This window comes from Zingiber officinale, chromosome 1B, assembly GCF_018446385.1.
Source record: "Zingiber officinale cultivar Zhangliang chromosome 1B, Zo_v1.1, whole genome shotgun sequence".
NCBI lineage: Eukaryota > Viridiplantae > Streptophyta > Magnoliopsida > Zingiberales > Zingiberaceae > Zingiber > Zingiber officinale.
Window position 1 is genome coordinate 36,548,741 of NC_055986.1, and position 9,840 is coordinate 36,558,580.

Sequence of the window (9,840 nt, forward strand, 5' to 3'; positions counted from 1 at the left end):
TTGGAGCTCCTCGGAGTTCGCCGGAGCTCACCAAACCACCGGGAGAAGAGGGGAAACAAAACCCTAGTTGTCATGCTCTTTTCTAGCCAAACACAGCAGCCATCCGAGCTAACTGTGGCCTTCACCGGAGCTCGCCGAGACCACCGGTGAAAGAGGGGAAAAGGTTTTCCTTGCCCCTTCACTATCCCAGGAGCTTTCCTTGTTTTCAACCTTCCCTAACTGCCCTAGTCGCCTTTTGTTTCCTCCAACAGCAACCCTAGCTGCTGCCCTATTCTTGGCAGTACCGCCGGAGCTCGCCGGAGCTAGCTGAGGTGGCCAACGACAAAGGGAAAGCAACCCTAGTTGCTGCCCTAATTTCCAGCAGCCACACAAAACCCTTAGAAGGTATATTTTAGGTTGCTTTTGGTTAAATTGATGTGTAGTTAGAAGGGTTATCTAGATTAGAACAGATGTTGTATTTAGGAATGCGAAATGGTACGAGGTATCGAGATCAAAATAATTCACTGATTTTGAATCAGAGTTAATGTGTAGATTTTAGGTCATTATTATTATTAGATAGTATTTTGATTATTTAAGTTATGTTTGATATTGTGTTTGTAGATCCGAGCTCGAGTGGAGCACGGTGACCTGCCGATACTCGGAGATTTTTGCTGTATATAAGGTGGATACATCTACTCTTGTCTATTTCCTTGTGCATGAATAAATATATAAATTGGAATATGTATATGTTGTATTATTGTTTTCAAAATGGGGATTAAACTGATATTATAAATAGCGAAATGGGTTAAAATATTAAAATTATTGGAGGGTAAATAATTAATATTATTTCTTGTTCACATGTGGGTTCATATTGGGATTGATATGGGAAGGGTTGTTTTTTTTAAAATTAAAGAAATATTCTGAATTACTCTTCTGTTGATACCTTGTCTCTTTTGACTTGCTTGACCTTTCATACTTCATGCTTTTGATACTCTATCTGTTGATACTTGTAGCTTTTTATCTGTGGACTCTATAATGATAAATTAATAGATTTGATACGAAAATATTACCTTGATTGACCATTCAATATGAAAAGAGAATAATCATGATAAATGGATGAATATAATCATAATGGTGAATTAATAAAGATAGTAAATGAAGAATTAAAAAGTGAAGACTATGAGCCTAGCTTTATACCAGAGCTCTATATTAGAGTACTGGACCGCCCACATGTTATTGTGGTAGCGCGGCGGCCGCGGTCCAGAGTATCTGACCGTACACCCGAGGCGTGTTGGCGTGATGTAGCCTCGGTCAGTGTTTATTATGTCTTCCACCGGTGAGGGCTGATAGCCCGTACGTCAGATGACGTATGCGACAGTTTATACTCTTAGGAGGCTTTTAGCCTATCCATATGATATTTCACTCTGATGATCTTGGCTCCAGTGATTCACTTTTTAGTTGATTTATCAGATTCAGACTATTGTTATACATGTTGATCTTACCATGATAACTTATAATTGAGTGATTAAAATTGATTTTATTAATGATGACAAGTGATGATAAGGTGAAGATCCCAAACTCTATCTAAAAATTTTACCTGATTATAGATAATGAGAAGATGATTATACATATATATGTATAAATGTAGAACTTTAAGAATAATCCTAAAGTTGTAACAAAAGATGATGATTTCTTCTACTTCCTTGACTTCTTCAATAAGATTAAATTCATGCACATCTTTCTTGAGTATCCACTTAGCCATTTGGCTAATTTGCTACATTCCTTGGTCTCCAGTTTTGCAGACACAGGGATCCTTTTGATATTACTGTTGATTTTGGACTTTCATAGAGTTGCTCAGAGATCTCGACGTGCTGATTTTCTGGTTTGTTTTACTTTTGTTTCGCTGTATTTACATTTTGAAATTTTGTTACAGATGTCGTTTATCTGTATAGTAATTGTAGTTTATGAAAACTATGACATATACATATAGTTGATACATTTCGTGGTTATGTTGTTTCTATTTTATGTATGTTCCAGCCGTGTGGGCTGATGAATATGTTGTTTATGTTTATATAGTGTGATGTATGTATGTATGCTTCATATTGTCACCGGTACAGGGGAGATGCTGTCGGATTTTTATCTGGCAGGGACTCCTCTGGGGCGTGACAATTTTATTGGTATCAGAGCCCGGTTTTCGTTTTCTGTTCGTGGGTTTTGGCTTTATTTTGAGATTTTTGTTTTCAGTTTATGTACTTCTCGAGCAAAGGAATTTTTATACAAGTCGAGTTGTATCTCTGAGCTATAGGATTTACGGGTCATTCTTTGTTTTAATTATCCTGATTATAAATGATTATTGAAAATTTTCATCTGATTTTATAGGCAATGCCACGAGCCCGTGGTCGCGGTTGGGGCAGTAGTCGTGCTCGTAGTCGCAGTCGTGGTCGCGACAGTGGTAGTGGTCGCGGTCGTGGTCGTGCATGTCAGCGTGCCACTACTACTGATCTTGGTTTGGATGAGGCTCCTATCTCCCCATCAGAGTTGATACCGGGAGCTCAGGTTGGTCCCAGTATTGGAGTCGGTGGTCAGACTGAGGGACAACCTCATCTTGTTGCAGCTCAGGTAGCCGTACCAGCCATTCCTACAGCATCGTTTATTATGGAAAAGACTCGTATTCCTTTGCTTGCTAGTTCAGCAAAGGATCGTTTTACGCTGTTCCATGGAGGCACCGATCCTTGGGTGGCGCGTACATGGTTGGAGGATATTGAGGGCACTTTTGGGTACATGTCCTGTTCAGACACAGAGAAGGTAGAGCTAGCCGCTTATCATTTTCGAGGGCAAGCATCCACATGGTGGAAGATGCAAAAGACAGTCTTTGGGGATCAGATTATCTCTTGGCAGTCTTTTCGAGAGGCGTTCGAGAGACAGTATTTTCCTGCAGCATTTTGTGTTGCTCGACGCCAGGAATTCATGAGTCTCAAGCAGGGTGACCGAAGCGTGCTAGACTATAGTGCAGAATTTAGCAGACTTGCTGAGTTTTGCCCACATATGGTTGCTCAGGACTCAGACCGTATGTTTCACTTTACACAGGGACTGGCAGCATATATTCGGATCAGGATGTCTGGATTTCCTGTTACTACTTATCGAGAGGCACTTGATCGAGCCATATTTATTGAGATGACTCAGCAGCAAGTCTCTCAAGAAAGAGAAGCCAGCCGACAGACCTCGCAGAGCTCACACTCTAGACAGCAGAGTCGAGGTCGTCGATCTCGTGGTCAGGATATGACTAGAGAGTCTTCACGATCACGAAAGGTGGCCAAAGTATCACAGGGATCTAGTCGCCCAGTTCCATCACAGCGGGGCCAGATATCGGTGAAGTGTTTTCAATGTGGTGCACCAAATCACCTGGCATCAGAATGTCCACTGGATAAGAGTATATGTTTTTATTGTAAACTGCCAGGACATATGCAGAAAGATTGCACTTTGAAGGCACAACATCAAGCAGGAGGATCACAGTCTCAGCAGGCTCGACCTACCTCACGACCTCCACAGTCTCGGCAGCAGAAAGGCCCGCAGAGATCTCAGCAGTCTCAGCCACGAAATCCCCCACCTACACAGTCTGCTCACCAGCCACAACTCTATCATTTGCAGTCCCAGGTGGAGAGTGAGTATCACTCAGTACCTCCACTTCAGCAGTATCTGCCAGCTCCACCTCAGCAGTATCTGCCAGCTCCATCTCAGCAGTACTTGCCAGCTCCATCTCAGCAGTATTTGGTAGCTCCACCCCAGCAGTACTTGCTACCTCCACCCCAGCAGTACTTGCTACCTCCACCCCAGCAGTATCAGCCACCATTATCTTATCAGCCTTCGCAGGATCAGAGTCAGCCCTCTTCTTCTATCCAGAGGGGTCAGCCATCAGGTCTTGAGCCGGGACATGTTTATGCTTTGACTCGTGAGGAGGCACAGCGAGCTGGAGGATCTGTTATCCGAGGTATTATTTCTGTTTATAGTATTCCTGCGGATATATTGATAGATACGGGTAGCTCGCATTCCTTTATTTCTCCTGAGTTTGTATGCAAGATTAGGAGGGTCCCAACTCTTCGACCTTATGGATTATCAGTATTGACACCATCAGGTGGAGTATTGATGTCAGATCAGGAGGTCAAGAGTTGTCCTTTAAATTTCGATAGCCATATCCTTACAGTGGATCTCCAGGTGCTAGAGATGACTGAATTCGATATTATTTTGGGTATGGATTGGCTGTCAGAGCATCATGCCACTGTCGATTGTCGAGCCAAAGTGGTGACTTTTCAACCTGTAGATCAATCATCATGGGAATTTATTGGGATCAATGATCGAGGGGTATCTATTATCTCAGCTCTCCAGGCTCAGCAGTTGTTGGCTCGGGGATGCAAGGGGTATCTCTTGTCTTTAGTGAGTTCCAATGTGGATAGTTCTGTCCAACTTTCTGATGTCCACATAATACGTGAATATCCCGACGTATTTCCTGAAGAACTTCCTGGCTTGCCACCTCGGCGACAGGTAGAGTTTGCCATTGAGTTGCTTCCTGGCACAGCTTCAATATCGAAAGCTCCATATCGGATGGCACCAAGAGAACTGGAGGAACTAAAGATCCAACTTCAGGAGTTGCTAGACAAGAGTTTTATTCGTCCTAGTGTTTCTCCTTGGGGTGCTCCAGTGCTCTTTGTTAAGAAAAAAGATGGATCCTTGAGGCTCTGTATTGATTATAGGCAGTTAAACTCTGTAACTATCAAGAACAAGTATCCTCTACCTAGAATAGATGATTTGTTTGATCAGCTTAAAGGTACCTGTGTGTACTCAAAAATTGATTTAAGATCAGGCTATCACCAGTTACGAGTTAGAGATACAGATATTCAGAAGACTGCCTTCCGTACTCGATATGGACATTATGAGTTTTTGGTAATGCCGTTTGGGCTTACCAATGCTCCTGCAGCTTTTATGGATCTGATGAACCGGGTATTCTTAGAATATTTAGACCGATTTGTTATTGTCTTTATTGATGACATTCTGGTATATTCGCGATCAGAAGAGGAGCACGAACAACATCTCAGAATAGTTTTAGAAACTTTACGGAAGGAACGCTTATATGCTAAGTTCAGTAAATGTGCTTTTTGGCTGAGTTCTGTGGGATTTCTAGGGCATGTAATCTCTAGCAAAGGGATTTCAGTAGATTCCCAGAAGATTGAAGCAGTTGACCGATGGGAACAACCAAAGTCAGTGCAGGAAATCCGTAGCTTTCTCGGATTAGCTGGGTACTATCGGAGATTTGTGGAAGGATTTTCTAGTATTGCTGCACCTTTGACTCGATTAACTAGAAAAGGAGTCAAGTTTACTTGGTCTGAGGCTTGTGAAGCAAGCTTCCAAGAGCTCAAGCAGAGATTGGTGAGTGCTCCAGTATTAGTTATTCCCTCTGGAGATGATGGATTCATTCTTTACACGGATGCATCTATTCAAGGATTAGGGGCAGTTTTGATGCAGTATGATAGAGTAGTAGCTTATGCTTCTCGTCAGCTAAAAGATCATGAGAAAAATTATCCCGTACATGATTTAGAATTAGCAGCCATCATTTTTGCCCTTAAAATTTGGAGACATTATCTCTACGGTATTACCTTTGAGATATTCACCGATCACAAGAGTCTGAAATATCTTTTCACTCAGAAAGAGTTAAACCTTCGACAGAGAAGGTGGATGGAGTTTCTGAAAGACTATGACTGCACTATCAACTACCATCCTGGAAAAGCTAATGTAGTTGCAGATGCATTGAGCAGGAAGTCTAGAGGAGTATTGGCAACTCACAGGGTGGCAGTTACAGATCTAGTCAGACAGTGTTCAGAGTTAGATTTAACTGAAGTAGGGCAAACACAGCGTGGTATACTGGTCTCCTTGATCGCACAGTCCCCATTGGTGGAGCGGATTAAGGAAAGTCAAATGGAAGACCAGTATCTTAGATCTATAGTTAGTGAGTTGAAGTTAGGCCCCAAGCCAGAATTCACACGTGATATGGATGGATCTCTTCGGTTCCGAAGCAGATTATGCGTCCCAGAGGTACATCCTGTTAAGGAGGATCTCCTTCGAGAAGCCCACCGATCGAGATTTGCAGTTCATCCTGGTGGTACACGAATGTATCAAGACTTGAAGCGATCATATTGGTGGAAAGGTATGAAAAGAGATATTGCAGACTTTGTAGCTCGGTGTCTAGTTTGCCAGCAAATTAAGGCAGAACACCAGAGACCGGCCGGGTTACTTCAGAAGATTGCAGTGCCGGAATGGAAGTGGGAGCATGTCACTATGGATTTTGTCACGGGGTTACCAAGGACCCAGAGGAGACATGATTCAATCTGGGTGATTGTCGATCGGTTAACTAAATCAGCACATTTCTTACCGATTCGTAAGACAGAATCTCTAGATCGTTTAGCAGAGTTATATTGCAGAGAAATTATTAAACTCCATGGTATTCCCCTCAGTATTATTTCTGATAGAGATCCACGTTTTACTTCGAGATTCTGGCAAAGTTTCCAAAAGGCGTTGGGAACCGAGCTGCGCTTTAGCACCGCTTTTCATCCTCAGACTGATGGGCAGTCAGAGCGCACTATCCAGACTCTAGAGGATCTGTTGCGTGCTTGTGTGCTAGATTTTGGGGGTAGTTGGGAGGACCACCTACATTTGGTAGAGTTTGCTTATAATAACAGTTACCACTCTGCTATTCAAATGGCACCGTTTGAGGCACTTTATGGCAGAGCATGTAGATCTCCTATCTTATGGGATGAGGTCGGTGAACGTCAACTCTTGGGCCCTCAGAGTGTTCAGCATGATGCTGAGCTTGTACGAACTATTAGACAGAGACTGTTGACTGCTCAGAGTCGCCAAAAGAGTTATGCAGATAAAAGACGAAGAATGTTAGAATTTGCGATAGGTGATCACGTATTTCTTCGTGTTTCACCCATAAAAGGAGTTAAGAGATTTGGGTTAAAAGGGAAGTTAGCACCCAGATTTATCGGACCTTTCCAGATTCTTGAGCGGATTGGTGTTGTTGCATATCGACTTGCGTTACCCCCAGCTTTAGCAGGAGTACATAATGTCTTTCATGTTTCTTTGCTGCGGAAGTATGTTCCGGATCCGACACATGTCTTGAAGGATCTTGTAGTTCCTCTACAGTCTGATGCGACATACGAAGAATTCCCTGTTCGTATACTGGATCGCAAGGAACATCGGTTGCGGAACAAATGCCTCCGTCTCGTAAAGGTTGGGTGGCAACACCACTCTAATCAAGAAGCAACTTGGGAGCGTGAGGAGGATATGCGTATCGGATATCCTCATTTATTTACCTCAGGTATCAATTCTCCTCAATTACTTAAATTTGGGGACCAAATTTCTTTTAGTGGGGGAGAATGTTAAGTATTAAAAAAAAAAAAAAAAAAAAAAAAATCCACAAGCCATATCTGTCCACGTGCCCCTTCCCCCTTCTTTTCCTCTTTTCTTCCCTTCCCCCACCGAACCTTGCAACCCCTCCTTCTTCTCTTTTCCTTGCTTCTCGTCAACAACAGAAAAGGAGAAATCGCAGTAGCTCCTTTCTCTTCTCCGGTGGTGACGAAGGGTAGATCCCTTCCCTTTCTTCTTCTCCAGATTTGCGACCCCCTTCTCTCTTTTTCTCTTCTCCGACGGCAACAAGCTCCCCCTTCCTTGCTGTCTTGCTTCTCGGCAGCACTGTTGGAGCTCCTCGGAGTTCGCCGGAGCTCACCAAACCACCGGGAGAAGAGGGGAAACAAAACCCTAGTTGTCATGCTCTTTTCTAGCCAAACACAGCAGCCATCCGAGCTAACTGTGGCCTTCACCGGAGCTCGCCGAGACCACCGGTGAAAGAGGGGAAAAGGTTTTCCTTGCCCCTTCACTATCCCAGGAGCTTTCCTTGTTTTCAACCTTCCCTAACTGCCCTAGTCGCCTTTTGTTTCCTCCAACAGCAACCCTAGCTGCTGCCCTATTCTTGGCAGTACCGCCGGAGCTCGCCGGAGCTAGCTGAGGTGGCCAACGACAAAGGGAAAGCAACCCTAGTTGCTGCCCTAATTTCCAGCAGCCACACAAAACCCTTAGAAGGTATATTTTAGGTTGCTTTTGGTTAAATTGATGTGTAGTTAGAAGGGTTATCTAGATTAGAACAGATGTTGTATTTAGGAATGCGAAATGGTACGAGGTATCGAGATCAAAATAATTCACTGATTTTGAATCAGAGTTAATGTGTAGATTTTAGGTCATTATTATTATTAGATAGTATTTTGATTATTTAAGTTATGTTTGATATTGTGTTTGTAGATCCGAGCTCGAGTGGAGCACGGTGACCTGCCGATACTCGGAGATTTTTGCTGTATATAAGGTGGATACATCTACTCTTGTCTATTTCCTTGTGCATGAATAAATATATAAATTGGAATATGTATATGTTGTATTATTGTTTTCAAAATGGGGATTAAACTGATATTATAAATAGCGAAATGGGTTAAAATATTAAAATTATTGGAGGGTAAATAATTAATATTATTTCTTGTTCACATGTGGGTTCATATTGGGATTGATATGGGAAGGGTTGTTTTTAAAATTAAAGAAATATTCTGAATTACTCTTCTGTTGATACCTTGTCTCTTTTGACTTGCTTGACCTTTCATACTTCATGCTTTTGATACTCTATCTGTTGATACTTGTAGCTTTTTATCTGTGGACTCTATAATGATAAATTAATAGATTTGATACGAAAATATTACCTTGATTGACCATTCAATATGAAAAGAGAATAATCATGATAAATGGATGAATATAATCATAACGGTGAATTAATAAAGATAGTAAATGAAGAATTAAAAAGTGAAGACTATGAGCCTAGCTTTATACCAGAGCTCTATATTAGAGTACTGGACCGCCCACATGTTATTGTGGTAGCGCGGCGGCCGCGGTCCAGAGTATCTGACCGTACACCCGAGGCGTGTTGGCGTGATGTAGCCTCGGTCAGTGTTTATTATGTCTTCCACCGGTGAGGGCTGATAGCCCGTACGTCAGATGACGTATGCGACAGTTTATACTCTTAGGAGGCTTTTAGCCTATCCATATGATATTTCACTCTGATGATCTTGGCTCCAGTGATTCACTTTTTAGTTGATTTATCAGATTCAGACTATTGTTATACATGTTGATCTTACCATGATAACTTATAATTGAGTGATTAAAATTGATTTTATTAATGATGACAAGTGATGATAAGGTGAAGATCCCAAACTCTATCTAAAAATTTTATCTGATTATAGATAATGAGAAGATGATTATACATATATATGTATAAATGTAGAACTTTAAGAATAATCCTAAAGTTGTAACAAAAGATGATGATTTCTTCTACTTCCTTGACTTCTTCAATAAGATTAAATTCATGCACATCTTTCTTGAGTATCCACTTAGCCATTTGGCTAATTTGCTACATTCCTTGGTCTCCAGTTTTGCAGACACAGGGATCCTTTTGATATTACTGTTGATTTTGGACTTTCATAGAGTTGCTCAGAGATCTCGACGTGCTGATTTTCTGGTTTGTTTTACTTTTGTTTCGCTGTATTTACATTTTGAAATTTTGTTACAGATGTCGTTTATCTGTATAGTAATTGTAGTTTATGAAAACTATGACATATACATATAGTTGATACATTTCGTGGTTATGTTGTTTCTATTTATGTATGTTCCAGCCGTGTGGGCTGATGAATATGTTGTTTATGTTTATATAGTGTGATGTATGTATGTATGCTTCATATTGTCACCGGTACAGGGGAGATGCTGTCGGATTTTTAT

The 9,840-nt window shown here is 41.7% G+C and overlaps 2 long non-coding RNA genes across 2 annotated transcripts; both read left to right on the forward strand.

The window, feature by feature from the left end:
* The first annotated feature begins 343 nt into the window (after positions 1–343).
* LOC122054974 lies at positions 344–1,832 on the forward strand. The gene is made up of 3 exons (XR_006132849.1): positions 344–384; positions 601–661; positions 1,774–1,832. It is a non-coding gene; the product is annotated as an uncharacterized LOC122054974 (long non-coding RNA).
* Positions 1,833–8,006: 6,174 nt separating this feature from the next.
* On the forward strand, positions 8,007–9,554 carry LOC122054968. The gene is made up of 3 exons (XR_006132847.1): positions 8,007–8,109; positions 8,326–8,386; positions 9,496–9,554. It is a non-coding gene; the product is annotated as an uncharacterized LOC122054968 (long non-coding RNA).
* The last annotated feature ends 286 nt before the right edge of the window (positions 9,555–9,840 follow it).